General features: G+C 40.2%; 1 protein-coding gene across 4 annotated transcripts in view; it reads left to right on the plus strand.

Moving 5' to 3' along the window:
- Nucleotides 1-10,382: 10,382 nt before the first annotated feature.
- Nucleotides 10,383-27,372, plus strand: part of znf536 (zinc finger protein 536) — a 181,342-nt gene continuing 164,352 nt past the window's right edge. The window contains exons 1-3 of one of the 4 annotated variants that reach the window (XM_047819994.1): nt 10,978-11,518; nt 11,824-12,228; nt 18,433-18,489. The gene's annotated coding sequence lies outside the window, so the exon portion shown is untranslated. Of the gene's footprint in view, nt 10,863-10,977; nt 11,519-11,823; nt 12,229-18,432; nt 18,490-27,372 lie in introns of those variants that run through there. The other 3 variants (XM_047819988.1, XM_047820013.1, XM_047819991.1) reach the window with 3 other exon arrangements.

Consider the following 27,372-nt stretch of genomic DNA (forward strand, 5'->3'; position numbering starts at 1 on the left):
ACTCCTGCAAATTATGCGCTTTCAAGCACATCAGTTGAGGTTCAAATGATTAACTCTCCTTATACATAAATGAAAACATTTTCCAAACACCTGGATTTTTATGAATGCCACATTTCTTGTTTAAATGCTCTTGTGAATGATTTATGAATACATTTGTTTGTATCCAGTTTGATTACTGATACCCAGAATGCAGATTTTGAGTTCCACCAAGCTCACTGACATAACAAACCTCTGTTCTGAGGTCAGCGGACAAACCTGAACTACAGTACTTTATACATCTATAACGTCTTCAATTCTGTAATCTTTGTCTGAATATATATCTTTTGTAGCCCGATCTTAGAGACGTTCCTCCCTTTTGTGTGGCATGGTTTTGTTTTTTTGACCCTGTGCTCTCAGAAGAATTTTAAACAACACACTCCTGAATCAGGCTTGTTTTCAGCACGGCCTCATGTAAAATGGATAGAGGTGGCACATTTATTGAAGTTTGATTTAAAGTGAGGGGCAAAAAAAAAAAAAGAGATCTTGTCATAAATTATTTTGCTCATACCCAGCCTTGCCAATGTATGTAGGATTGTTAAATAATGCATCAGCCGTCTCGTAATTAGGACAACAATGGTCTTTTACCGCTTCAAGAAAACTCGGCTCCTGTTTTTTCCCCTCCTTTTTCTTTTTAAATGAATGCCGAAGACACCTGAGTGATCTTCACAACACATTTCCCCCTCTCTGTAAATGGTAGACAGTGTTTTAAATTCATATTTCAGTCTAAATGATATAGGTTATCATTCCAGTGCTCATTATCATTTAGATGCAAAATAAGCAACAGTAATGTGTCCTGGAATGCAAACCACCAGCCTAATGTTACTCCCAATAATGTACACGCATATTTGTCTCAGGCGGTGATTACTGTGGGCCACGTAGCACACAGAGTGATTCTAATGCAATGTGACAAAGTATAAGGGCACAGTTAAAGAGAGGAAAAGAGAGCGAGTGAATTAATTATATATCAGTTCATTTTTTTGCCACAGATAACACCTTTAGAGGAAGTGTCCAGGTGCATTAATAACCCGACAGGACGAATGGACGATCTCCCGCATCGACCCATTATGGCACATTTATCAGCGACCTGCGCACTTTGTGTGACTAGAGCTAAAAGTCCAGGAAAGTGTGTTTAGACAAAGACAAAGGCATCTCCTGCCTACGGAAACCCCTTGTGCTATCGAAAGCTACAGTACCAATGTGAACTGGATATTAAATATCCTTTATCTTAAATTTCCCTTTCAGCCTCGAGTAAGCTGATATCTCCCTGTGCCTCTCCTTCATATTGCTCTATTGCTGTAATAAATACATTGATATCAATGAGCTAAGATTGTTCCAGCCTGGCAAGATCACACGCACCCGTTAATAATGTACAATGTTATATTTGTGTACGATATAAAGCAAGAGATGTGCAAGAGGTTTGCCATTCATGGTCACTGTTGCGGCGAAGCAGTGAAGTGAAGTGAAGTCCAGAAGGTTGTGCAGGCCATCTGGTGTTCCCAAGAGAGCTGGATCACCTTTATTGGGTCTCTCTCTTCGTCAAGTCTCTCATTACTTCATAGGAGGTGTAGTAAGAGCAAGAAGATGCACCCTTTGGCTTTAGACTTCTCCTAGGTCCAGAGGCTTAAGTTGATGAATTTACCCTGCGTGGCTTATGTTCATATTCCCTTCTTGCTTTTACGCTGCTCTTCACATTTATAAGAAGTAGCAGAAACCTCAAAAGCTTTACACCGTGCTTAAACACTTAGGGTCCACTGGGACAACAGATCTCTCTTCTTCTTTCAACTCATCATTCCTCATTACCCTGGAGTTTTCCCCTGATATTCCTTGCTTGTTGGGTTTTGCACTCCTTACAAGCTTGACTGGTGGTATAAAATATCAAGTTCTGCCATTCCACCATCTTATTGGCACACACTCTGTAATTAGTGTGTGTGTGAGGTTAGACGAGGTCATGTTAAAGGTCATCTTCAGCATTCAATTTGCTCCTAAACCACTTGAGACTTTCTTTAGCTTCTATTGCTAAACTGTTTTTTTTTTGTAGACTTGGAAAGTTTCACAGACACTCACATTAGAGTGAGACCTTTTTTTGGTGCACCTACATAGAAAAACAAGGGAAACTGCATTGGAAAGAGAAGAATGGATGTATGTGATGACAGTCACACCAGCTTTGTATCCTCTCTAAGATAAGGGATGCAAATGCTACAGCATCCATAACAAAATGGCGGGGCGGGCTGGCGGAAATATGAGAAGCCAGCTCATAACTCTCTTATTATGAATAGCCCCAAACGAAAGGTCATGGCCATGACAACCGCATGATGGATGTCAGTGGTGCCCAATTAAATCTCTCTAAAAAAGGAGCCTCCTAGCGCTCCATTCCCTTATTAAATATGAAAGAGCTAAATCAAAAGTCAGAAGCAGGGTGTTGCTTCCTCATCTGCTTTTGGACAACCACCAAGCCAACAGTGAATTATTCATAATGTTGATAAGAGGGTCAGTAACATAACAAATCCTCATTATTAATGTCTGTAGCTGAGCTCAAAGGTCACTGACCAACTTTGGCTGATGTACCAACTTCTGACAGACGCCGAAGCTAAAACCGGTGAGCGGTTATACGATGATCTTCTGATTCAAGACGTCTTCTTTTCTTCTGTGACAGTAAATCTGCAAAAAGACGATTATTGGTTTTGCTTTAAAGCTGCCTTTAAAAACATTCAAGCTTTAATAATGCAAACATGAAATATTCATTTCTGACGGTTTCTGAGGCTCATGTCTAGTGAAATACAGGAGCTGACACAAATGCGGACTTCAGGAGTGGTCTGCCTCGCTTTAAGCTTGAGGGGACAGAAGAGCAGCTTGACCACATAAAACTAAGATAAATGTTCATCATCAGACTTTTTTTTTTTTTTTAGAAATCTACCTCTTGCTGAACTTATGCCACTCTTTTTTTGCCTTGTATATGCAGTCTGAAATTATGGATGATGATAATAATAATAATGTCATTTTGCACCGGAATCTATGTCATTATCTGCTGTAGAGTGCTTCTAATTGATATCTCTGCAGAGATAATGATTACAATGCCCTCCAGGAAGGTATTATTGCAATATTAACCTTTGTATATACTTTTATGCAGAAGACTATGGCACATTAAATGATCTGTAAATCTTACTTCTGCACTAATGCCATCACAAAAGAATGGCGTTTCGGAGGCGTTGCCCTTTAGCTGATTAAGTGCGGCCAGTGGTTTTGGTCAGCGGCGAGAAATTGATGACTGAGCGATGCAATTTCTGAAGCGTCTTCTCTTTACTTGGGGGAAAGATCACTAGTTCAGAGCTGCTGAACATTTTATCTTCAGTAGCATGACTGAAGTGGACATCACACAGACAGGACAGTGTGTTTTTAAAAAAGAGAACGAAAGAAAGTCGCTATTTTCGGGTCGCAACATTGTCTGGGAGATAATTGGGGCCTGCCACGGCCACCATCCCCATGCCTTGGCACTGGAGGCTTGACATTGTTGTGACACTGGCAGGCAACGTTTGGGCAATGCAGGACAAACGCTTGGGGGATGTTGTGGACCAACCCCCTGTGCAGAGCGAAGGCATGGCACATGCAGCTGAGATGAGAGAGAAATAGATGCAGTGGTCTATTTATGTAGTTTAGTGTTATCTGTCTAGATATTTACTCTAAAAAAAAGACAGAGGAGCACTCACAGATTTAACGATTAAGAGGTAGAAGCAGACTTACGCCCCAGAGATCCCAGTGCACAGCCAGTAAGAATAAGTACATATCTTCAGCTGACATCCGGCAAATGAAAACAAATTAATTCAGGGAAGAATGCTGTGAATGTGTTTCAAAGCAAGAGAGATGAGGAGGGGGGAAGAACAGGGATTGTATTTCCATGTGCAGACAGAGAGCATGGTTAGTGACACAGAAAACACATACAAAATACAAGCTCTGGACTCAGGAAATGATAGTGACCTCAGAATGAATCACCTCTGCTCCTCTGGACAAGTCTCTTTTGATTACTATCATGCAGTTTTCACTGTGGCCTGTATGTAGCGTTGTCCTAATCCTCCGCTTTAACCCAAACACGCACTGCATATTTTGGCATTGCTCACTTTCCCTGCCTTTACAATAGAGCACATGCCTGTATGTTTTTTTTTTCATACTGATTATTTTATTTTCTATAAGAATTTGTGATGTATATAGAGAAAAACTCTCTCAAATGAGGACTGAAGACTCACCTCTTCTCCTAATGCTTAAACGAACACTATATCCAGACAGTTTATAACATTCATTCACTCATTCGTGATTCATCTTCACTAGCTGCTTGTTCAGGGTTGTAAGGCAGGATATACTGTAAAGCCAACCCATCCCAGGGCTCCATACACACACATTCACACACTCAATCACGGCTAGGGGCAATTTAGCATAGCCAGGGTACTGGAAACCTATGTGAACATTTGGAGAACATGCACTAAATCTTTGCACATAAAGTATGCTCAGGATTAAACCACCCTCAAGCTCCGAGCAACCAACATTTTATGTTGTGCAACTGTGTCACTGTGTTTATTATATAATATATAAATAAGTTGAGTGACCTCTGGTGTGATCTTCATCAAGGTTCAAGATTTCTCAGATGGTTTTTGGCCCAACACTGAGGTACTGAGGGGCTGCCAGCAGTCAAACTCCTCTGACTTCTCTCATCAATCAGACATTTCAACCCACAGAAGTTCCACTTACTGGGTGTTGTTGTTTTTTTTACTCCATTTGTGTGAACTCTAGAGACCACTGTGTGTGAAAATCTCAGGAGATTAGCCATTAAAACCAACAAGCATGCCACTAACTCCTATGTCATGGGGTTTTAGTCTTATGGTGTCACTCGAATGGGCAAATATATTTTGACACCTTACATCACTTCAATTCTGTGAATAAGAGCATTTGTTAAATTGAAACGATCATGCTTTTTTATTCCTTCACACCAACATGGCCTCTTTTAAAAATTCCATTGTTTGTCCAAGGATGGGTGATGACCTAGAAAGATTCCTGCATGCACTTTGTATTAGTTGTTTCATACTTCTGCCACAAGGTCACAGTTTTGCCCAGATAACATACATAATTCTAAGGTGAGGGAAGACAATGGTGTTCAAACCTAAAGCGCCGCCACCATGCGCACATGTACTGTGTTGCATTTTCATCAGAAAACAAGACATTCCTCTTTTCATTTCTCTTCATGCATTGTTCTACACAGCTCCTGAGCTGACATTAACCTACTAAAGCAGGCCTTTGTTCTGAGTAACTGGAGAGCATTACTAAGTGTACACAGAGGTTAGTGTGACTGAGGAGCTTGTGCGGTGTGGCCGTGCCTTGCACTTTATGCGCTGCCTGATCCACAACAATAGAACATAATGCTTAAAGTGGCTGTGACACATTGGCCTTTTCATTCATGTTTGATTCATTCTTGGGATAGATACCAGTTGGATAAGTAATAACAAATTATTTTTTGTTCTGTCCGTTTTTACATTAAAAAAAAAATAAATCTGAACTTTATTTCACAAGTGTACTGATGTAATTGTTGCTCTAGTGGTGGAAGGAAACTGAAGCTGTGGTTGGTTAAATGCTTCTAAAATGTGTTAGACACAATGCACAGGATACAGGAAGCCACAAATAACTTAATGCAGCAACTGAAGTCCTGCTCTGGTGTGTAAGTGTAGTTTGACCATTAAACAAAGACTGAGGGAAGGGAGCAAAGAGGCTTGCATGTCCAGTGGAAGTCATCGATGGTCTGCAAGGTTCTAATTATGTGCTAATAGCCACTGAGGAGGTCATTTGGAGCCATTAGCAAGCGCCTGTAGGTAGTTAACGGCCCACAGCATAACCCAGGCTCCTTAATGCTCCCACAGAGGCCGTTAGCTCTCTGTCACCAAACGACAGACGCCTCATTACCGCGATTAGAAACCAATTGATAGGTAATAGTAAAATATGATGGCTCAGAAATAAGAACTGATATGAGCACAACGTTGAAGTTTCAGAGAGCGTTTCTGTGTGGCTGGTTGCAGAATTTCACGTTCCTTAAAGGGATGTCAAGGAGAAAAGAGAAAGTTTATGTTTAAACAGTTTAGCAGTGTCAAAATGTACTATTTTTGAGTTCCGATTCAGGTCAAGAGAAGCCAAAGTTCTAATGAAGCATACAAGACTCTGATTAGGCAGAAGAAGCTTTCCCATGCTAATTGTGGTGTTTTGTTGGTTTGTTTTTGTTTGTTTGCTCTCTTCTCGCTCATGTGGAGAGTGTTTCCTTCAGTCACATTCTCTCTCTCTCTTTCAAACACACACACACACACACACACACACACACACACACACACACAAACACACACACACACACACACACACACAAACACACACACACACACACACACACACACACACACACACACACACACACACACACACACACACACACACACACACACACACACACACACACAGTGGCTTCTTTTACTAAGAGATATAAGCTCCATGGGCTTTTCAAAAAAACTTGCATATTTTAAGCATGCAGCAATCATTATTAAATGCCTTATGCTGAACATTGTTAGTAACCAATTTGAGTCAGATGTTTTATGTTTCCTTTCCTTTTTTTTTTTTTGCCAAGCCAGACATCGATTCAGATGATTTAAATTAGCACTTGTCCAGTTATCAGTCATAGACTTTATACACCTCCTTCCGTTCATCAAGGGCAGACACAGATGTGGTCTGAAGAATAAACTGAGAAACCGAGTCCAGTCCGTACGGTCACATCACACCAAGATGATGAAAACCCAGAACTCGACTCTAAATATTTGCCTGTGCAGTATTTTCTTGAATCATTGTTAGGCTGTTGTCCAAACATGTATCCGTTCATAATCAGAGCTAAAGGATATTGGGGTTCAGATAGCTTTATGGAAGGCACACATAAGGGAATAATGTATCAAATACTGATGAAAGTATATGAAATAAATATACCGCGCCTTGTGTTTGTTATGGTAGTGCTCCTATTTAGTTGATGTCACACTTGAAAGGGTAATTGATGCAATTTTTAAGTGCAATTTTAAAAGTTTAGAGTCACATAGGGTTCAGAAAATCACATTGTTTGAAATTGTGCTCACACCCTTCTCATTAAATCAGTCACTGTGATACTTTGAGAACATTTCTTCATCAAAGACCTGGAACAGATTATATGCCGAGAAACCCGATTTAAAAAGTGATGCATTTCTCTCTCTCTCTCTCTCTCTCTCTCTCTCTCTCTCTCTCTCTCTCTCTCTCTCTCTCTCTCTCTCTCTCTCTCTCTCTCTCTCTCTCTCTCTCTCTCTCTCTTTTATTTATGAGAAAACCATTCTGGTGTGTTTGTATGAAGATATAAACTATCAGCCTGGTTTTGAGCTGAAATGCTTATGCAGGAAGAAACAATGTCTACCATGCACACACACACACGCACACACACACACACACACACACACACACACACACACACACACACACACACACACACACACACACACACACACACACACACACACACACACACAGGGGTTTAATGTTCAAATCTTCTCCTTTGAGATGATATAAAAGAACTTGTTGAAAATGACATTTGTTTGAATGTGTAGTGTAAAAAATGTCTCTAAATAGCTATGTCTAAGGTGCCAAGTCCATAGAGAGAGGCCTGAAGTAACAGCATCTTTAATTCTTTGAGAAGTGAACAGTGGCATGTCTGTTTTTGAGGCTTGCCGTCTTGGACGTGTCCCAAGCACGTTGGAGAGATGAGCCCATCATGACAGAGTTTTGAGTGTTTATGACAACCATGACCATTTTGTTAGACCCACAGTATGCCATCCTTCAATCAGTGTCATCAGCCTCAGTCAAAGCCAAAGAAGAATGTGTTATTGCAATAGATATTCAACATAAAGATAAGAGATGAAAGTGACACAGAAAACATGTACGAGTTTATACGTAATATGTTTATATTACATGTGACATTACTGTGGACCTAAAGAAATGAAACTCGAAATTTAGCTTGTTAAAAAGGTTCAACATTGTAATATCTTGCATTATATCATAATGTGCTGTGTTTGATTTTTTTCTTCAGTAAAAAAAAAAAAACACAACTCTTTGCTAAAATTACGTTGTCCCGAGTAGGTTCATGCTCTATACCCTGTACTCTGACAATTTATATGTTTGAGAAGTGTGTATTATCTATTTTAAGCACATTTTCATGAGAGTTATGCAGAAGAAAATCTTAAAGCCATGTTGAATTTAGAACTTCACTGCACTACATTTATAAATAAAGCAGTTCTAGTTTAGAAAGTTATTAAAAATATATATACTCAAAGGAATTTCTTAATGAATAGACAAGAAAAAAAATCAGCAGGCTGAAGAATCACTTTCTCTTCTGCACCTGTTGCAGACAAGGAATCACATTACTGGAACACCCTTTTGATTCTTCATACGTCCTGATATTTGCACAGACAAAAAGTGATCAATTTGAACCTTCCAAACACATGGGTCAATGTGACGAGTTTGCATATATTTTTTATCTCTCTCGCTCTTTTTTTAAACTAAAATCTATAAGGCTGGCATTAGCTGAGCAAAGGCAATGATTTTGAATTTGTTTGCATAAACAAGACTCAAACAGAAATGTAATGCATAAGAGAATTAACAGAAGTAACAGCGAGGGGTTATTAATTTTTATTTTATTGTTTTTCAAAATGACAAAATTATAAAGTACAAAAAAAAAAAAAAAAGAAAGAAAAAGAAATGTTAGGCTCCTTTGTATACGATGCACTCTATGTACTATATGGTTATAAATTTGCATTTTGAAGTCCATATGGCAACTTCCTTTTTGACCTGCTTTCCCATCGCAGGCGCTTTGTCTGGCCTGTCACCGATAAAGAATCACTTGACTTTGCTCTAACAAGTTCAAAAGAAGCCGAGAACACGCTGCTGATCCATGGAGAATGGAGCAAAGGAGCACCCCTACTGCTCCCACTATCACTCCCATAGAGATAGTGATATTATTAATGGGATGGTTATGCTAATTTCTTTAGAGACAAACTTTTATTTTGGAATTTGTTCAAAAAAAGGAATTTCATACACATCAAACTGGAAAATGCAGGCAGAATTCCTAGCCATTTAAGGGGGCAGCATGAGAATCTGATTTTCATAGTGCATAATGAATGTGCTATCTTTAAAAAAAGTATGTTTTGTCTGGACAGAAAGTGCAGAGAAACTGATTCCTCACTCGGGGTGCTAATAAATATTAATGCTCCTTTTGAGAAAGCTAGAGGTATATATGCTGAGTTGTTAGTTTATTCATAATTGGGTAAGAGTACTTAATAAACTGGCATTTTAATACACAAATACAGAATACAGTGTGTGTGTGTGTGTGTGTGTGTGTGTGTGTGTGTGTGTGTGTGTGTGTGTGTGTGTGTGTGTGTGTGTGTGTGTGTGTGTGTGTAAAAAGTAAGCCAGTCACTTAAAGCAAATTTTAAACCCTTCAAATCTAAAATCCATGTAGTTTATATAATTATGCATAAGTGTAAAATAAAATCTCCAAGCATCAGCATGTCTAAGGTGAGTGAAATGCATCAGCGGTCATACTGTAACATGTTTACAATATATAAAATACCCAGGTTGTAATTAGATGACTGTTCATAATCAGTTCCATTGTTTCAGTATGACATGATCAGTTGTGTAAGCACTGGAAATGAGACATCATACGTATACAAACCAGCTTATAAAGTGAAAGCTAAATTATGAAGGAAAGTCAGTACATGGGAGTACATCATGATCATCTCGTGGGTGTTTTGGAGGGCAGAAGGGCAGAGGACAAGGAGGCCTCTATCTTCATGGATTATGAAGTTCGTCAGACTGAATGTCTGTGGAAGTAATATTAGGCAATTGTTTGCCCCCCTCCTCCATAACCTATTCACCTCCTAATCCCTTCCGATTGCAAGATATTTTGAATAATTAATCAATCATTGGTTGAAAATCACCCATCACTGTCCTTTCCCTCCCATTGTTCAGCTTTTTTTATGCCCATGTCTGCCATCACCCTCGTGAAGTCACATGCACTACAAAACCACCAGTCCGACAGAGCACTTGATACTTTTTATATTATTCTTATTCTAATTATTATTTTTTTTCTCCAAAACCTTTTCCCATAATTACACCATCATCATTATATAATCTAATACAACAAAGACCCCGTTGAAACAGCAGCTTTTGTCAACTCTGGGACACTGAACGTATTATTGTAGATTGTGCAGAAGCACAATCTATCCTAGCATCCACAACACCATCCTCATCCTCCTGAGCGCTGTCCTATCTCTGAAGTTCAGCCCAAAACTTTTCTGCCCTCATCCAAGTGTCTTTTATAAAAGTCAATTCCACCCCCCTCGGCTTGTACCTTTGGTCTATGTGGAGCGTTTTCTTATTGTTAAAGCGCAGAATGAGGCTTTGGTGCTTCTGCGCCCCGCCGAGTGCCAATTTAATATAATATTTACGCATAGACGTGCTTTTGATCCGTCTGGTTTAAAAAGCGCTCCTTAGCACCGTGTCAGAATATTAATTCTCATCAGGGAGGGTGGGAAAAAAAATCACAACCCTCGCTGTGCGTCCGTAATGCTGCGACTGGCAACATAACTGCCTTATTTACATTAAACACGCCGCAAGGTTACAGTGCAGCGGAGCGCCGCGCTTTATCACTCCGGACTTCTCTGACTGATGCTCGCCTTTCCGCTCCTTTACTCTACCCTGGATTTTTTCTTTGGGACTTGGGACACTTCTCCGGAAAGGTAAAAATCTCTCTCTCTATGTTTAAAATATATTAATTTCCCCTCCAGCAGCGCAGGCTATACGCAGAGTATTATTTCTAATACGACGGAGCCAATTAAGCGGCGTGTGAACAAACAAGAGCGCCGATGTGACGCGGGGTTTAATAAGAGTCTTTACAGCGGGACAGTCGGGGTCAATAAGAGGCTGCGATGTAGCAAATGTTCTCCTTCACGTTGGGGGGATTAGAGATTATTTCCAGAGCAGTGTGTCCGCGTTTTGTCCGCGGGTTCGCCTTCTAGACCCGTCGGAGTCGAGCGAAGCGAATTACACGACAATGGAGAGCTGCTCTTAAACGCCACGGCGCGTTTCACCTAACCAGACAGGGGGAGCGCAAGGCGAGAGATGGAAATGTCTTGCGATGCCGGGTGACTGCTATCAATGAACGGGCTGATACACAGAAAAAAAATAGTTAATCAAATAAAAAATTCTTTGTGAAACGTACGGAGCTGTGAGATAGGGATCCCGGAGGCGGACGCTCCTAACAGGTCCGGAGCGCACTTTTCTCCCCCTCTTTTCGGCTCAGCAGAAACGATCGCAGGTCAATCATGTGGGCCGCGCTTCAACATTTAGACAAGACGAGCTTCACGCAGCGCACGACTTTCTTTCACATATGAAGGTAAGAAGTAAAGCGCTTTACGTTCCGGGAGGCTTTTATGCATTTTACGCGTGTGTGTGCTGGGCAAAGTGCAAGCTTAGTTTGTGTACTGTACATGTCGCGGCTGTGCCGTTATGTTTTAGTCCTCTTGTTTATGTGATTAAATAAGGCGCAGTGTAATTAAATATATCTAATAGCAGGGAGTCTTTAGTGCGCGGTGGTCAAAGAAGACACTCGGATCGAATGCGACCAAAGAAGCGGTCGGACTTTTTATTGCTCATGAACTTGAACATGATGAACGTGATCTCTTTGATTTTATTTTCTAGTCCGTGCTTCATGACTGTCTGACGCGCAATGGTGATGAAAGGCAGGCTGTGCGTAAAAGTAACGCGCCCTTCACTTTACTACTGATGACCGGCTGGATGTGGAGCTCAGGAGAAGAAGGAAAACAAAACGAAACAAAACAAACAAACAAACAAACAAACAAACAAACAAAAAAACTTTTCTGTTCGAGTCCCCGCTCTAAACTTTCTCGTTTCCCGTTTCCGTGTGGAGTTTGGGCGAAGCCTCTTACAGATCTCATGGGAGCTGAGGCTTGAAGTTGCCGTGTGTTCAAACTTTGTGCGCTGGATTTGCCGGTGAGACCTGCCATTTTGTGCTCGGATCGAGCCGCTCAGGAACATTATGCTCGGAGGGACGTGATGATGATGATGGCATTCAACAACCGAGGGGTAAATGTCATAGGAGGCTTTAACAACCCCTTTCCTATCTAAAGAAAACCTGCACGTATTGGCAGAAAATGGAGATTTTAACGACTGTCGAGGGCGTAGACGCTTTGGGAAATAACGCATTTTTACGAGAAAAACAGAAAGTTGCGTGGCTTGAGAAAGAGACAGACAGAGAGAGAGAGAGAGAGAGAGAGAGAGAGAGAGAGAGAGAGAGAGAGAGAGAACGAGCTCCGAGCACTGCCATGTTAACAGCATGAAATATGACATTTAAGTGTACAGGGGCGGTAAAGGTTTTCTCACATCATAAATTTTGTAGACATTATTAGATATTTAGAATAAGTCTTAATATATTCATGCTTCGTTGCTTTTATTTAGAATATTCCTTAAAAGCGTTAAACTGGATCAGAAATAAAATAAATAGAATAAAGTACGCAACGTCGGCTTGCTGTCTTATCACATGCACAGCATTAGGACAAATACAGGAAAGTCTTTCTAAATAACCAGAAAATCACCACTGTCCCATAGGTCCATCACTCTAACTGCAGGTGTCTCCGTCTGTCCTCACTGTGAGTTTTTAAAGGAGACAGCAGACCATTTAAAAAGATAGATAGAAAGAGATGTGACCCTAACAAGTGGAGAGCTGCAGTGCATTAGAATTCAGGGTGCAATTTATAAACACCATTTAATCACTTATCCTTGTGAATGACCATCATTTTTCAGCTTTACCTTTATTTTTTAATTTTACATTTGACATTTTGTTATGGAATATCCTGAAAAGTTGAAACAAGGTATCATATCCCCCTCCACCAGCATTCCTTATTAATGCTAAGGGTCAGGAACAGGTTGTGCAGACACGCAGTGTAAGTAAGACACCATCATTGTTAAACTGTATTTGAGAAAGATATTATGTGTGTAATAGTGTCTGGGCGTAGACATTTTTCTCAGCTCAGCTTTTTATTTTTTGATTTGACGTGCAGTCTGCTCACACGTTTCTAACATATAGTATTACACCCTGTACAAATGTGGGGTCAGCTTTAACGCGTCCCTGAAATGTGGTGTTTTGGACAAAACACGTAAATGAAAAAAATGAAAAAATGATAAACAATATGGATTATGATCATTTAGGTTATGTAGCATAACATTTTTTGAAAGAACGCAGCATGTGTATATGGGAGTCGAGTTGAATTGAGTTAAAGGCTGTAATCTGTGTGGTTATTATAAAGAATTTCTTAGCACATAGTTAATTCTTACGGATAAGTGAGAGATTTAGAGATAAATGATATTTTAATGCATTTGTGCTCTTATCATTAAACTTTTTAGAAAACGCTATACCATGTGATTAAAAATGTTTATGGTATATGCCTAATTAATTAAAAAAATTGGTAAATATAGTTGACTAATTAACAACAAATATGGACATATTATGCAATTAGCAACAATTTAATATTTTTTGCCCAATCTTTAAGTTTTAGTGTATCGTCCGTCGTGTTGGCATCATTCAAATATCAGCAACATTTTTTATTTATTTTTTTTTTTGAAAAAAAAAAAAAGAAATACTCAAGTCATTGAAATTCAGTGAAGGAGGAAGCGTTATGAAGACTCTTGTGAAAATGCTCTGCCAATAGATCCGATAGCAGTTCGACAGGGCTAAACAGCCCAAGCCAATCCTGTCAAAATGTCTCCTCCCTGGTGTCTCCGCTCTCATTTACATATGCGTCTTGTGCTCGTTCGGCAGGCAGAGTGCGTGTTCTGTGGAACTTGGCAGAAGCCGGGAAAGCCAGTGCGTCCCCCGGTTTGTTCGGTGTGTGGAGGTGTGTGCTCGTCCCTGCCTGGTGCCATATCTCTTGGCTGAGCAGGGGGCAAGAGTAAGGCCGAATGACCTGCTCTCCTGTCTCCCCCTCCCTCTCTCTCGATCTCTCCAGGGCTGTCAGTCTCCGGCTCAGCCGACTGGATCCAGGCTGGAGCCTTGGAGACGTGATCACACAGCCATTCCACACTTAAATGCTTCTCTGCTCCTTTTAATTGGAGGAAATTGTCTTCCAGATGCCCGGGCCTTAGTCAGTCTGCTCTGGGGTGGTGGTGGTGGTGGTGGTGGTGGTGTGGCAGCAAGGCCGGGACGATTAGGTATTAATTGATATGTGTTGTGCAGACCCCCCCTCTTCTGTGGCTCGGAACACTAAGGCCTTTCCCCCCGAGTGGCAGCAGAATCCCTACACACCCCGAGTGCCGTGTTTATTTATTTGGGGTGCTTGCACTGTGCTTGCGGGGTAACACGCTGACATTAGGCTCTGCTGAGGCTTTGTAGTAACCTTATTAAGCAAGCTTAACTTAAATATACGTGAAAAAGGTAATATATAATCCCTAATCATAATAACAGTGTGAAATCAATGTGGATAGAGAAGTTTAATCGTAAGACAATTATTAAACTTTATGGAGATAATGCATTACAATTATATTTTTTTAAAATAGGTAGTTAGCTGGGATTTTATTTATAATAATAATAATAGCAATAACAACAATAATAAATTATTATTATTATTATTATTATTATTATTATTATTATTATTATTATTATTATTATTATTATTATTATTATTATTATTATTATTGAGATTTTTGCTGGATTTGTGTTCATTTGTGATTTGTGATTTTTTTTTTTTTGACTCGCCAAATATTTTTCCTCTTCAAAGTTTCTTCAATTGCTGTCATGTTATAAGTCAGGGTGTGGCAAGACAATAATCTGTACCAGAAATCCTCGTAGCATTGTCCCACCATCACACATTTAAACTGCAGTGCCTTACTTTACTCTTTAGGCCTGTCTTTTTGAATTGATTAAGCTTGTAAGACCCATCATTCAATATCTGTCATGCAGTGCAGAAGACGCAGTTCATCATGTCATCGCACGCAACATACAAATGGGAGTTAGTTTGTGACTACTGACAGTTGTCAACTTTTGTCTTTAGCAAATAATTATAGTCGAAAGAAGAACATTTAATGCTCTGCGTGTCATTTATTGTCATTTATAGTTGAGTGCTGATTTGTTAGACATTCTGTATGTGAGAGTGAGAGAGAGAGAGGGAGATAGAGAGAGAGAGGGCTAAAGAGTGGAAGTTTTTTGAACAGGCTAATCACAGACATCAGTGTGTGATCTAAGAATAAAGAGTGCCCTGACAGATGAGGTGGTGACGAATGAGCTTGTCTCTACTGCCTCGTGCCAGGGTGCCACCAGAAGGAGCGTCTGTCTGTCTGCCGGGGTAGAGAGAGAGAGAGAGAGAGAGAGAGAGAGAGAGAGAGAGAGAGAGAGAGAGAGAGAGAGAGAGAGAAAGAAGGAGATGCAAGGGGTCCGAGATAATACAGTGTTCTCTACCCCACCCTGAGGCACTTTCCATGCGGAAATATATCGAGTAATGCTGCTTTTAGTAATACTGAGAAATGCAGAATAAGCGTGCATCACAGGAAAAACCTAACTCAAGCACAGATGACAGAGCTGAACAGATGTGTGCAGATGCTTTTTATTCAAGCAAGTTTTTTTTTTACTCCTCTGGGACGCTTGCAGAGAGAATGATTGGGCACAAGTTTCTTGCTTTCTTCCTGTCTTTCTGTCATTCTTTTAGATTCTTTGAAATGGGTTGATCATATACACAATACGTGCATCATGCAGTTAAACAATGACCCTACATACCATCTGAACCTTGTCTCTCAGTGAAGAGCTCAGCAACTGGTTGTTGCTATGCTTGATTCTTCTTAAGTGCCACTTCTTGGAAGGAAAAAAATCTGAGCACGTAACCCCCTAGGATCAAACGATATTTTGAGAAACGTGAGCATTACATTGTAAAGTCTTACAAACTTCACGATAGGGACATTCTTAAAGTGTGACTTAATGCACTTTTTGGGGTGGCTGTGATAAGCTCACTTTTAATTTTGATCTGGGAAAGTGACCTAAAATGAATGAAGCTCAATTGCAGTGCTCCTCCATCTGGCCTGTTTATGAGGAGGTGTGGTTTGGAGGTCCGTGCTCATGGCCTGAGAGCGAATGCTCAGCCCCTTCGGCTCAATAGTGTCTGACTGTGTTGAGTCGCTGCCGTTTACACAGCCTTGACAGAGACAGTCGAAGAGCCTCAGCGTTGGCCTTGCCCTTTAAGCCAATGAGAGCCTTCTAATCACTCCACATCTTTTTTTTTTTTTGCTTTTATAAGATGTTTGATGATATCCGCCCTTAAATTTACACAGCTTTTTTGGGAAGGTTAATAAAAATGTTGCAATGTGTCGAGTGCAGGGTGAGGGGATGATCTGCTGCTGAGCTGTCGAACAGCACAAAATTACAGCCATGTCATCTCACCAGACAAGGGCTTTGTGCAACCAGGCAACTGTCTGTCAATCATTGGGACTAAGCACATTGCCTCATCCTTGTGTGAATTCTTTTCTGGGCATTTTAAATGCCGAGAAACACCAGCAAGGCCACAGATAGTGCTAGATTCCTCCGATGGCTCAGTGGGATAGTTGAGACAAACAGATATCTATGGTACGAAGTGTCCCAGGATAATTAGAGGGTTTAATGATGCCTGTTCTCAAGCTGTTTCCGGGTCATGACCTTAGAGGGTGGGCCACTAGAGAAAATCCCCCTTGGGGGATCTGGGCAAGATGGCTGCCGACCGAGAGAAAAGAGGGCCCCTGCACCTTTAATTATGATCAAGAGGTTTCCTCCAAAGGACGGCAGAAGTGCAGTTATGTTGCCTCGTAAATCTGCCCCTGATGCCGTATATTGTGTTGAACTATTACTGTACACTATTATACTGCATATTCAACTGGCTCTTCAGGACCTGATTTGCATAATTGGATCTTTAATGAAACTTGCCTCGCGGAACAAAAAAAATAGAGGAGAGGAGGGAAAGAAAAAGAAGAAAAAAAAATGCATTTTGGAATGATCGGCAAACCCCAGCGAGGATTTATCGGGAAAGAAAAGTTTCACATGGTTTTGACAGAGTAAAAAACGAGGAATACAGTGACCTGCTGTACCAGTGCTCTTTTTTCACACATGTGAAAACACACACACACACACACACACACACACACACACACACACACACACACACACACACACACACACACACACACACACACACACACACACACACACATCAATGGCTGTGCTACAAATAGGATGAGAAGTGCTTCTGAAAGCTGTACATTCCCAGCCAGGTCTCGCGGGTTATTACTACAATAGCTGGATTTCTTTAGCCTGGGGGATTTTAGGTTTGCTGTCTCCACTCATTCTCTCGACTTGTTACACGAGGAAGATGGGCCCTTTGTAGGGGAACACGTGTCGCTCGCCTGTTGGAATTCCACTGCTGCAAATATTTTGACAATTCCTAATCGTGAGCAGTCAGATTTTAAACGGGGCACAGACTGGATCCAGACTGTCTGAATTAAACGTGTTAAGTCCAGCCTTTTTGATCTGACTTTGTTTTTCTCTGTTCTCTCGAGTGTATACGAACATATATCTGTTTTAACTAGATTTTATTTATATTTCTCATACATTTATCCGGATGTATTTAAAGGTCAGTCATTGCCATGGGCTCACATGTGTTCCATATGTTTTGTGTTTCAAGGCCTCTGATTTACTCTGCTTATTGTTTTGAGTGGAGAGGGGGATTCTTTTATTAGTTCATTAAAACGCACATGCTTTTTTTTGTCTTCGACTCGAGCAGGTGAAGGTTAAAATGCTGATAGCAGCACTTTGAAACTGACGTGACAGCCATGGTTAATGAAATGTTATTTGTGTTGCCGTCGAAGTACCTATCATTTAAAAGTGATGGCAGGGTGGAAAAAAGAGATATAAAAACAGTAGAGCGTTATTCAGTGGCACTGTAGCATGAGGGATTTGGATGAGGGAGTGCGGTGCTGTTAATCAGGGAGCAAGGTTAAAAATGGATATTAGCTAAACGATGATGATTTATCCACGAGGGAGGAGCAGGCCAGAGACACAGGGGTGACACTACTCCAGAAGCCTGATAGTGGATCATGTAGTCATGGAGATTCACAGGTGGCTATTAGAGTGATGTTATGAAGAGGAGAGAGAGTGAGAAGGAGGGATAGAAAAAGAAACTGCACAAGTGTTGTAGCTGTCATTAACCCTGAATGGGAAAACATCTCTATAATCCTCTTTACCCCCCCCCCCCCCCCCCTTCTCTGTCTTTCTCTCTCCAGACTCGACATTTGGGAAACCTCATCTGACAACCTTCTACATCTCTTGCTGTCTTACAGGTAGGACCTTATTATTGCCTCCCTAAACCATATTTTATGTTTCACATCATCACTCACACACACACACACACACACACACACACACACACACACACACACACACACACACGCACACACACACACACACACACACACACACACACACACACACACACACACACACACACACACACGGTCAGAGTGCTTGTGCTGTTGATTCCCCCGGTAATGATGTCACAGCGATAGTGGAGGAGAGCAAATGTCTCCTGATTCCACCATTTAACGGCTGGCTGAATTGGCTGATAATGATAGCATTGGCGTCTCCAGCCGCACAGACAGACCAGACCCTGTGAATTAGCGAGCGAGCGGGAGAGAGAGAGAGAGAGAGAGAGAGAGAGAGAGAGAGAGAGAGACCGGAGAGGGGGAAATGGTTTACAAAGGAATAGAAGGCAGTGATGCCAGAAAGTGAAAGATAGAGACGTTGTCATAAAGAGAGGGTGATGTACTTAACATATCGGCGCCATGCACTTGAACAAGCCACTAGAGTGTGTGTGTGCGTATGTGTGTGTGACAGTGGTGATAGCGAGATGTCCGGCTGTCTGCAGGGCTCTTTAGTGCTTCGCCACATTTGTTCCTGAGCTTTGAAGTGAAAGATGAGGTCCATATCTTATCACGAAACAGAATAGAGTAGAACATTTATTCAATGAAATTCAATTAAATAGTATATGTGTAGCAGTCTTAACAATGGACATTGTCACAAAGCAGCTTTACAAAAATCCGGATGTAGATTTAGTTCCCTAATGAACAAGCCAGAGGAAACAGTGGCAAGGAAAAAGTCCCTGAGGTGACATGAGGAAAAAATCTTGAAAAGAACATGAATCGAAAGGGAAGTCGTTTTCTTTTGGGTGACACATGATAGTGGGATTACAAATCATTAGTCTTCCATCAACTGCATTCTGTACAGACAAATGTTACAGAGCTTGTTGATTTGTTGAATGCAGCAGTCCTTAGGTACAAGTATAGAGCATGCAAAGGAATTAACCCTTTAAAGCAGGGTCACAAAGTGCGGTCCCTCTAGTGAGTCTGTGCTTTTCCTTTATATATATATATATATATATATATATATATATATATATATATATATATATATATATATATATATATATATATATATATATATATATATAGTCATTTTATTATATTTTCTATAAAACATTGTTATAGTGACTTTAATCCAAACTTAAAAAAAATATATATTTAATTAATGTTTATTTTATTTATATATATATATAATTTGTGTGATATGTGGAATTGATTTATTTGTTTATTTGTTTGTTTGTTTTCAAACTTTAAGGGTTTTCTGGCTGAAAAAAACAATCTTAACCGTTGTACGAATTTAAGGGTTTTATGTAATAATGCACAGAATTGTGGGATTTTGAATACTCGGAATATGTAGGAATGTGAAGGTTTATTTGATTCAGATATGACTTGATACGTAACTACTTCAATTTTTTTTTTTTGACAAATTCCAGACACACCTGTAGTAATATTTAGCAAAGTCTCACATCCTAGCGGCTGTCAAAATATCTGCTTTGATATAAAATGCTGGTCTCTGAGGCACTATTTATAGGAGGGAACAAAAAAATCTAGACCGCCAACTTCAATCCAATCAGGACTGACTGGCAGTCAATCAGATGGCATGAGCATTCAGATAGCTCTCCTTGTCATGCGAACCTCCAGACAATTTATACCCTAACTACTTGTTTGTGGGTGTGCTGTAGGAGGGATTGCTAAAGGGAGGAGCTAAACGAGTTGTATTTATAATTTTCAACGAATAGTTGCTGATGACTTTTAAGCAACGGCATTGTCTTGCAAAATATATCAAGACCTTCTCTGATTTCTTTATTTTTTCATGAAGTTGAAGCACTTTTTATTCACATATAAGAGCATCTTTCTTTTTTTAAACTGCCCCTTTTTTAAAGGCAGCCTTTTGCTATGCATTTTAAAAGACGATTTTTCTGTTTACTGAGAGTCCTAATAGAGTATTACTGTTTTTTCTGGCAAAGCAAAAGTAAATAAATAGATCTGAATGTTAACGAATGTTCCAAGCTTTGAACACATACTCTTCTGTGAGCATCTCTCTCCTCACACCACATTTCCAGGCCTGCAGCGTCGCTCGAGTACACCGAGTCAGCCGTTAAGTATATATGTACGTGTATATCCGAGCTGTTTTAAGCCACGGAGGTTTTAAGGACATCTGTTTGCGCATGGCGAAGTATATCGAGGCGGTTCGGTGCACAGAGACAGAGATGTACAGTGCGCTGCACAAAATTCCTCTTCATACATGTCACATTACATGCTGATTGACATCTCAATGCTTGCAAATGTCTTTTTAAATTCCTAGTGTTATTGCTTTCAAAAAGCGCCTGAATTGCAGTTTGGGTAAAAAAAATGAGGCGAGACATTCTGTTGCGTTTTCGTATTTCTTTTTCAAAACAATCGAGCATTATAAGTGATCGTGTTCTAAGTTGAAAAATAGGAAACCTCACTATTTTCATTTTCTCGTACAGACACTCGAACATGTTTAAACATTTGTACATCACACCTGCCATCAGTATACGGTAGCAGTGCTTTTGTTTGTGGAGACCTGTCACTCCTGTGAAGACTGTTTTAAAGTAACTGCTGCTGAAGGTGAGAGTTAAACAGTATTTACTTTAGGGAATTTGCCTTTATCTGCGTTATTGCCGGAGTGAATTTTAAAAGGCCTCTTGGAGAGAATTCCCCTGACGTGTGGATTCCTTTACACCTTTTAAGTCTTAAGATGCTTCCTCCTCCTCCTCCTCCTCCTCCTCCTTCCCCCTCTCCTCCCTCTCCCCCCTCTTCTCCATTTCACACTATGCTGTGAATATATTTTCCATGCATTTTGGGGGCAATTTTCTTAAATTAGCTTCTTCAGATCTTTTTTTTTTTTCGTTCTTTCTTTTTTGATCACTTGACGTTGTTGTCTGTCTCTGTGCCCATTTGTGTCTCTTTGTTAAAGCTGTTGTGCCAATCGATGTAATTGGGAGAGAGCTAAGTTTAGTGAGGGAGGAAGCGTCAGGGAAACTTGGCCTGTTTGAGAAAATAAGGCTGTCAGTATGGATCAGCAAAACGGCACACGGACGATCCAATCACCTCGCTTTCAGCCTGAAGTGCAGGACATGGATGAAAGAAATCTGAGCCAGTTCAAGCTGAGAACTCGGGTTTCTCTTATACTTATAAATCCACTCAAAGTGTCAGAAAATGTGTCAAAAATAGACAGGAGGCTAACCAAGGTCAAGTGATTTTGTACAGGATGTATCAGTTCCTGTCTCTGCCCACTCTGTTGGATGCCGTACTTTAAAAAGTGCACTGTGCTAGAAGAAAGCGCACCAGGTTCAAGATTCCATGTAACACAATTCCAGAATTACAGACATCGGTCATTCTGACTACTGCTCATGTCCTTAGACATGGTGCATTTTTATTTACCCAAAGCCTAAATGAATGGTCAGATCAAATGAAGTGCTCCAATTTGTGTAAATGGGAAATAGTGCAGGGACATAAAACAGAAATAACTTTATGGTAGTGATTTATTATTCTATTATATTTATGTTTATGATGTTCATTTCATTTCACACCAGGAATTGATTTATATATATATATATCTCCCCTGTTCTGGGTAGGATGAGCAGATGATTCGTCTAAGACACATACAGTAAAGCCAACTTTGCATCTTTTTGAACTGTTACTCAGGCAGTGATACATGAGCACAATGATGACCATGATTGGCTCGTGTTGCTTTAATTGACAGGTGAGAGCATATATTCTGTTCCCCTGAAATCCAGAGACCATGCACGTGTAAGCCATCATTAGATTTCAAATGCATGACCCCCCTATGATATGGAGCTTTGGTAACTAGTGCACACCGCATAACCTAACTAGCACTATCTGTACATTGTTTGAAATAATCGCTTGATTATTGCTCTTCCCCATAGATAGAAACCTGCTGTGATCCGCCGTGCATACATATCCTCTTTTAGATCAAAAACATAGGCTAGAGACACTAGTGTTAAGAGTAATGATCTCGTGCTAAAACTCTTTTCTGCACTTCCATGAATCAGAATGTCACGCGTTCATATTATATATGCAATTATAAAGAGACATTTATAACAAGTTTAGCTGGTGACTAGTGCGTGTGTGGGGGGCTGCTCTGGTGTTGATAATTAACACTTTCTACTGTACATGTGGGCCGTCATTAGGAGGGTAAAAGATCGTCTCTGTTTAAATTTGCATGATGATGGTACTGTGACCAGTCACTGCTAGATCAACCAGCTAGAAAAGGCCTAAGGTTGAGAAGGGAAGATTCATGATCCTCTCTCGCTCTCCCTCTCTCTCTCTCTCTCTCTCTTCTTCATGGGAGGTCTCACCCCCCCAAACCCACACACACACACACACACACACACACACACACACACACACACACACACACACACACACACACACACACACAAAACCCCAAACCCACACACACACCCACGTCCTGCCTCTCGCCTCTCTTAGGACCGATGATCCGCTGTGATCTCGTTTCAGTGCGGCCCGATCCGGGGAAGCTCTGGGAGACTTTCCTTTCGTTTATGTATTTATTTCTCTCGTGCCACTCCCTCCCTCCGCCTCTCGCTTCCTCTCTCTGTGCCCTACTGATTGCCGTAGCCTCAGGGCTCTCTGCCGCACACTACATCCCTGTGATTATATTAATGGCCTCCTGCGCTGGGTTTGGAGGCAGACCAGAATCTGGGTAATGCACGGCGTGGTGGTGGTGGTGGTGGTGGTGGTGGTGCAGTTCTGCGGACTGACCTATAACCTCAGAGGTTGCAGGCTCACGGCCCAGGTGGACTGACGCCACTCCTTGAGCTCCCTCTGGGCCGGCTACTTAACCCGCAATGCCTCACTGAGCACCCAGACAGAAAAGCAGCACAGACAGAAAGAAAAAAGAGCAAAAGATATGGTGTTTCCTTGAGTCTCCACTGAACTAGATGAAGTTTATGAGAAAGACAGTCAAATCAGAGCCGAAGGCTTTTGGCTAAAATTCACAAAGCTGGCTAATAATTCTCCTCTGAACAGTATTGATCTTTATTTGTTATTATGGCACTTCTAGCATTCCTGCACGTTTATTTGTCTTCATTAGAGTCCCACAGCACCTGCAGCCGCCTCGCATATGTACTGTAGTGTAGTGTGTGTGTGTGTGTGTGTCTGTGTGTTATTGTGAACAAAAGCTTTATTTAGGACTAAGATTATGTTGATCATCTATCTTAGTGCCTTCTTTCGACTCCTCGGAAATGTATATGATCATGTGTGTAAGGAAAAGTTGATGCATCTGTTTCTTTATCGACAAAGTCACTATTTGTTTACCTAAGTGTGTATGAGTAGATGATGGAGGGGTTAGTTGATATCAATTTTCTCATTAATTACATCATTATACTTATCTGGGAGTATGATGAATATCACTAGTATTTTTAAGACACTGAGCAGCTCCACTGTTTGATACAATTTACAATGATTTCTTAGGGAAACGAGGTCTATATTTCCTTAATTTCATGTCATATTTTTCGTATTTTATAAATGTTGAATACAGTTTTGCTTGCACTTCCAGAAAGCTAAATATTGTGCTATCCTGTATTTGTCCCTGCACGTATAGTGTATGCCTCTGAGACAGCGTGAAGCTCCCACCCCTGCCTCTGTACTAAACATAAGTGTGTACAGAAGAGAGGCCAAACTCTTTCACACTCTTCTTTTCTCTCGCACTCATCTTCACCGTATTGCACTGTTTCTTTTTCAGCTTCTGTTGTCAGGGGTAATCTTGAGAGTGATCTTAATTATGGAGGTTCAATATGATTTTTTTTTTCTTAACATGCTCTTAATCAAACAGCGCAGTTAGTTAGTAATGAAAGGGAGGGGTCTCTCTCTCTCTCTCTCTCTCTCTCTCTCTCTCTCTCTCTCTCGCTCTCTCTCTCTCTCTCTCTCTCTCTCTCTCTCACACACACACACACACACACACACACACACACACACACACACACACACACACACACACACACACACACACAGATGCCGTTCAAAAAGAGGTAATGAGAAAGAGAGAGAGAGAGAGAGAGAGAGAGAGAGAGAAGGAATGAGTGAGAGGGAGAGAGAGAGATTGAGAGAGAGAGGGAGGGAGGGAAGGAGAGAGAAAGAGAGAGAGAGAGAGGGAGAGAGAGAGGGAGAGAGAGGGAGAGAGAGAGAGAGAGAAAGAAAGAGAGAGAGAGAGAGAGAGAGAGAGAGAGAGGGAGAGAGGGAGACAGAGAGGGAGAGAGAGAGAGGGAGAGAGAGAGGGAGAGAGAGACTGACAGGTTTCTTAGTGAAGGGAGAGAGAGATGTAGACCCTGATAAGCTAAATGTGTGTGTGGGTGTGTGTGACAGATATAATGCAAACATCTAAATAATTATAAATAATTTTTAAAGGTGTTTTTATTAGTATCCGCACTAAAAAAGATTTTTTAATCAAATATTCTTAATAAACTTAATCATTTAAGACATGTTCAATGTTTATCGCTGGAACTATGAAGGTGATTTGCTGACAACACACATTTTTTAAAATTCATTCATTCATCCATTTATTTGTTCGTTCTTTAATTAATCCATTCATTTATTTATTACACTTCCTTAGTCACTAATGTGATACCTTGTTGTACCTTTAGTATGAATTAATCTTTTATCTAGAAATACGAGTGTATTTTCTGGTACTTTTGATATAATTTAAGCTACATGATTTTAGGACAACTCTTATCTGGAAAGATCTTTTTGAGGAATGCTTCAAATGCACAGGTTCAAGATTCAGTAAACATCAATAAGAGTTCATTGTCATCGTCTTGGACAACAAACTAACATTCCTGCTCCTAACGTTGCCGCCCTTCAAATCTGTTTGTATACTTTATGTAACTCCTGTACGCATTAAAAAAAGTAGAAATGTACCTGTTTTTCTAATTTTACATTTTAAATAAGTATAAATCACAGTTGTTTCAATCTACCAGTCTTATATTAAATGTACTCAATCACAAAAAACTGGGTCTATGAGGAGATTTTTAGTCCCATATATTATCCACTCTATAATCCCTTTTTTATATCTCCAAAACATTTTACAACCAAAATGGCTGTGTACATCATAGTCATCACTCTGTCTGCACACACACAGTCAGCGCCTATGTTTGTAGAAATTGATGTGATTTATTATTGTTTTTTGCTTTAAAGTAAGATCTCAGAGATCTAGTTCATCTTTAAACCATCCCACTTTACACAGACTTTCCACCCAATATCTAGTTCCAAATCTGTTCCAGTTCGGTGTAGAAAAAACACAAAAAAAACCTGGCAACCCTGGACGGCAAACATGCCTAGGTGGATTGACTACATTTGGAGTAAGTGGAGAATTGTGTACATTAATTAGTTTGCAGTTGTTTAAAGATGTAATTCAATAGTGAAAAGAATAAATAAAGGAAAGAATCTAATTTCCAAAATTGTCCAGTTACCACAAATACACTCAATCACCCAAAACGTCCATTGTCCAAAACGTCCATTACAGTATTTGCTCTTTTAGTTGCACTGGAGCTAGAAAGGGATTTTGGGTGACAGGCCATTATTAGTATCAGCTAAATGAACTTATATCAAGACACCAAACATCCTTGGGTTTAAATCTGAAAAACAAAATATATCAATTTGACTTTTTTTCCACAAATTATTCCTTCAAACAATTTCTGTAATTAACCTAATTACACTACATCTCGAAAATGTTAGAGCTGAAGGTAGAGTAAAAGGGAACAGTGGCTCTGATTGCTGGAACAGAGTGAGAAAAGTGAGATGCATTAATAATCTCGGACGTGGGTGTGTGTGTGTGTTTGGGGTTTTGTGTGTGTGTGTGTGTGTGTGTGTGTGTGTGTGTGTGTGTGTGTGTGTGTGTGTATGTGTGTATGGAGTGGGGGAGTGGGAGGGACGGCGCTGGGTGACGAAAGGAAGATGGAATCCATTACACATAAACACCCTTTAAGCAGTGATGGGATGATCCAATGGGATTAAGTGGGAAATCCTGATGGACGTTGAAAAGGTGACCACACGCAAGAAGGGTGGTGTAACACACACATTGTTGCAGGCAGCACACTCCTACACCCACATGCTTATGTAAACACGTGGACCAAAGAGTTGTATTCACTCCATGTTCAGATTCACAGATATAAGAATGATCACGATAAAGGCCAAAGGGCAGCTCTGAAAATCAAGATTTGTAGTCTAAAGTCAATATTGATGTTAAATTCATACGAATTTGAACGCTGGCGGATTTTATCATGTGAAAAAAAAATATGAATCTTAATCCTTATTGTAACCTTCATCTTAACATTCGGATTGATTATCATACAATCTTGATGATAAACAGTCAATAAAATGTATGCAATTTATATATTTAAAAAAGAGAACAAAAACTTTATTTGTTTGTTTGTTTGTTTTTTGTTTATTTATTTATTTATTTATTTATTATCATTTTTATAGCAACATTTACAACTTGAAAATAAATCTCTACACTCTCTACATCTTTACAGACTAAACACAAAAACTGCATGTGAAGAGTTTATGGCATGGCTTTAAGGCAGTGTGTTTGCCTTTATTCAGTCTTTCGTTCTTTCTTCTTTTTTTTTTTCTTAAAGAGGGTGGTTTTCTTTATTAGAAAGCAACAATCAGGGTTAGTTCCGTATTCCCTACATTATGTATGCATGATGGCGTCTCTACATCTTGTCTCTATATTATTAAAAGTAGTTTGCCCATAGGCTGCTTCTGCGCTGAAGGAAGTTGGACAGATGGCCATGT

This window comes from Tachysurus fulvidraco, chromosome 1 (genome assembly GCF_022655615.1).
Source record: "Tachysurus fulvidraco isolate hzauxx_2018 chromosome 1, HZAU_PFXX_2.0, whole genome shotgun sequence".
Classification (NCBI taxonomy): Eukaryota; Metazoa; Chordata; class Actinopteri; order Siluriformes; family Bagridae; genus Tachysurus; species Tachysurus fulvidraco.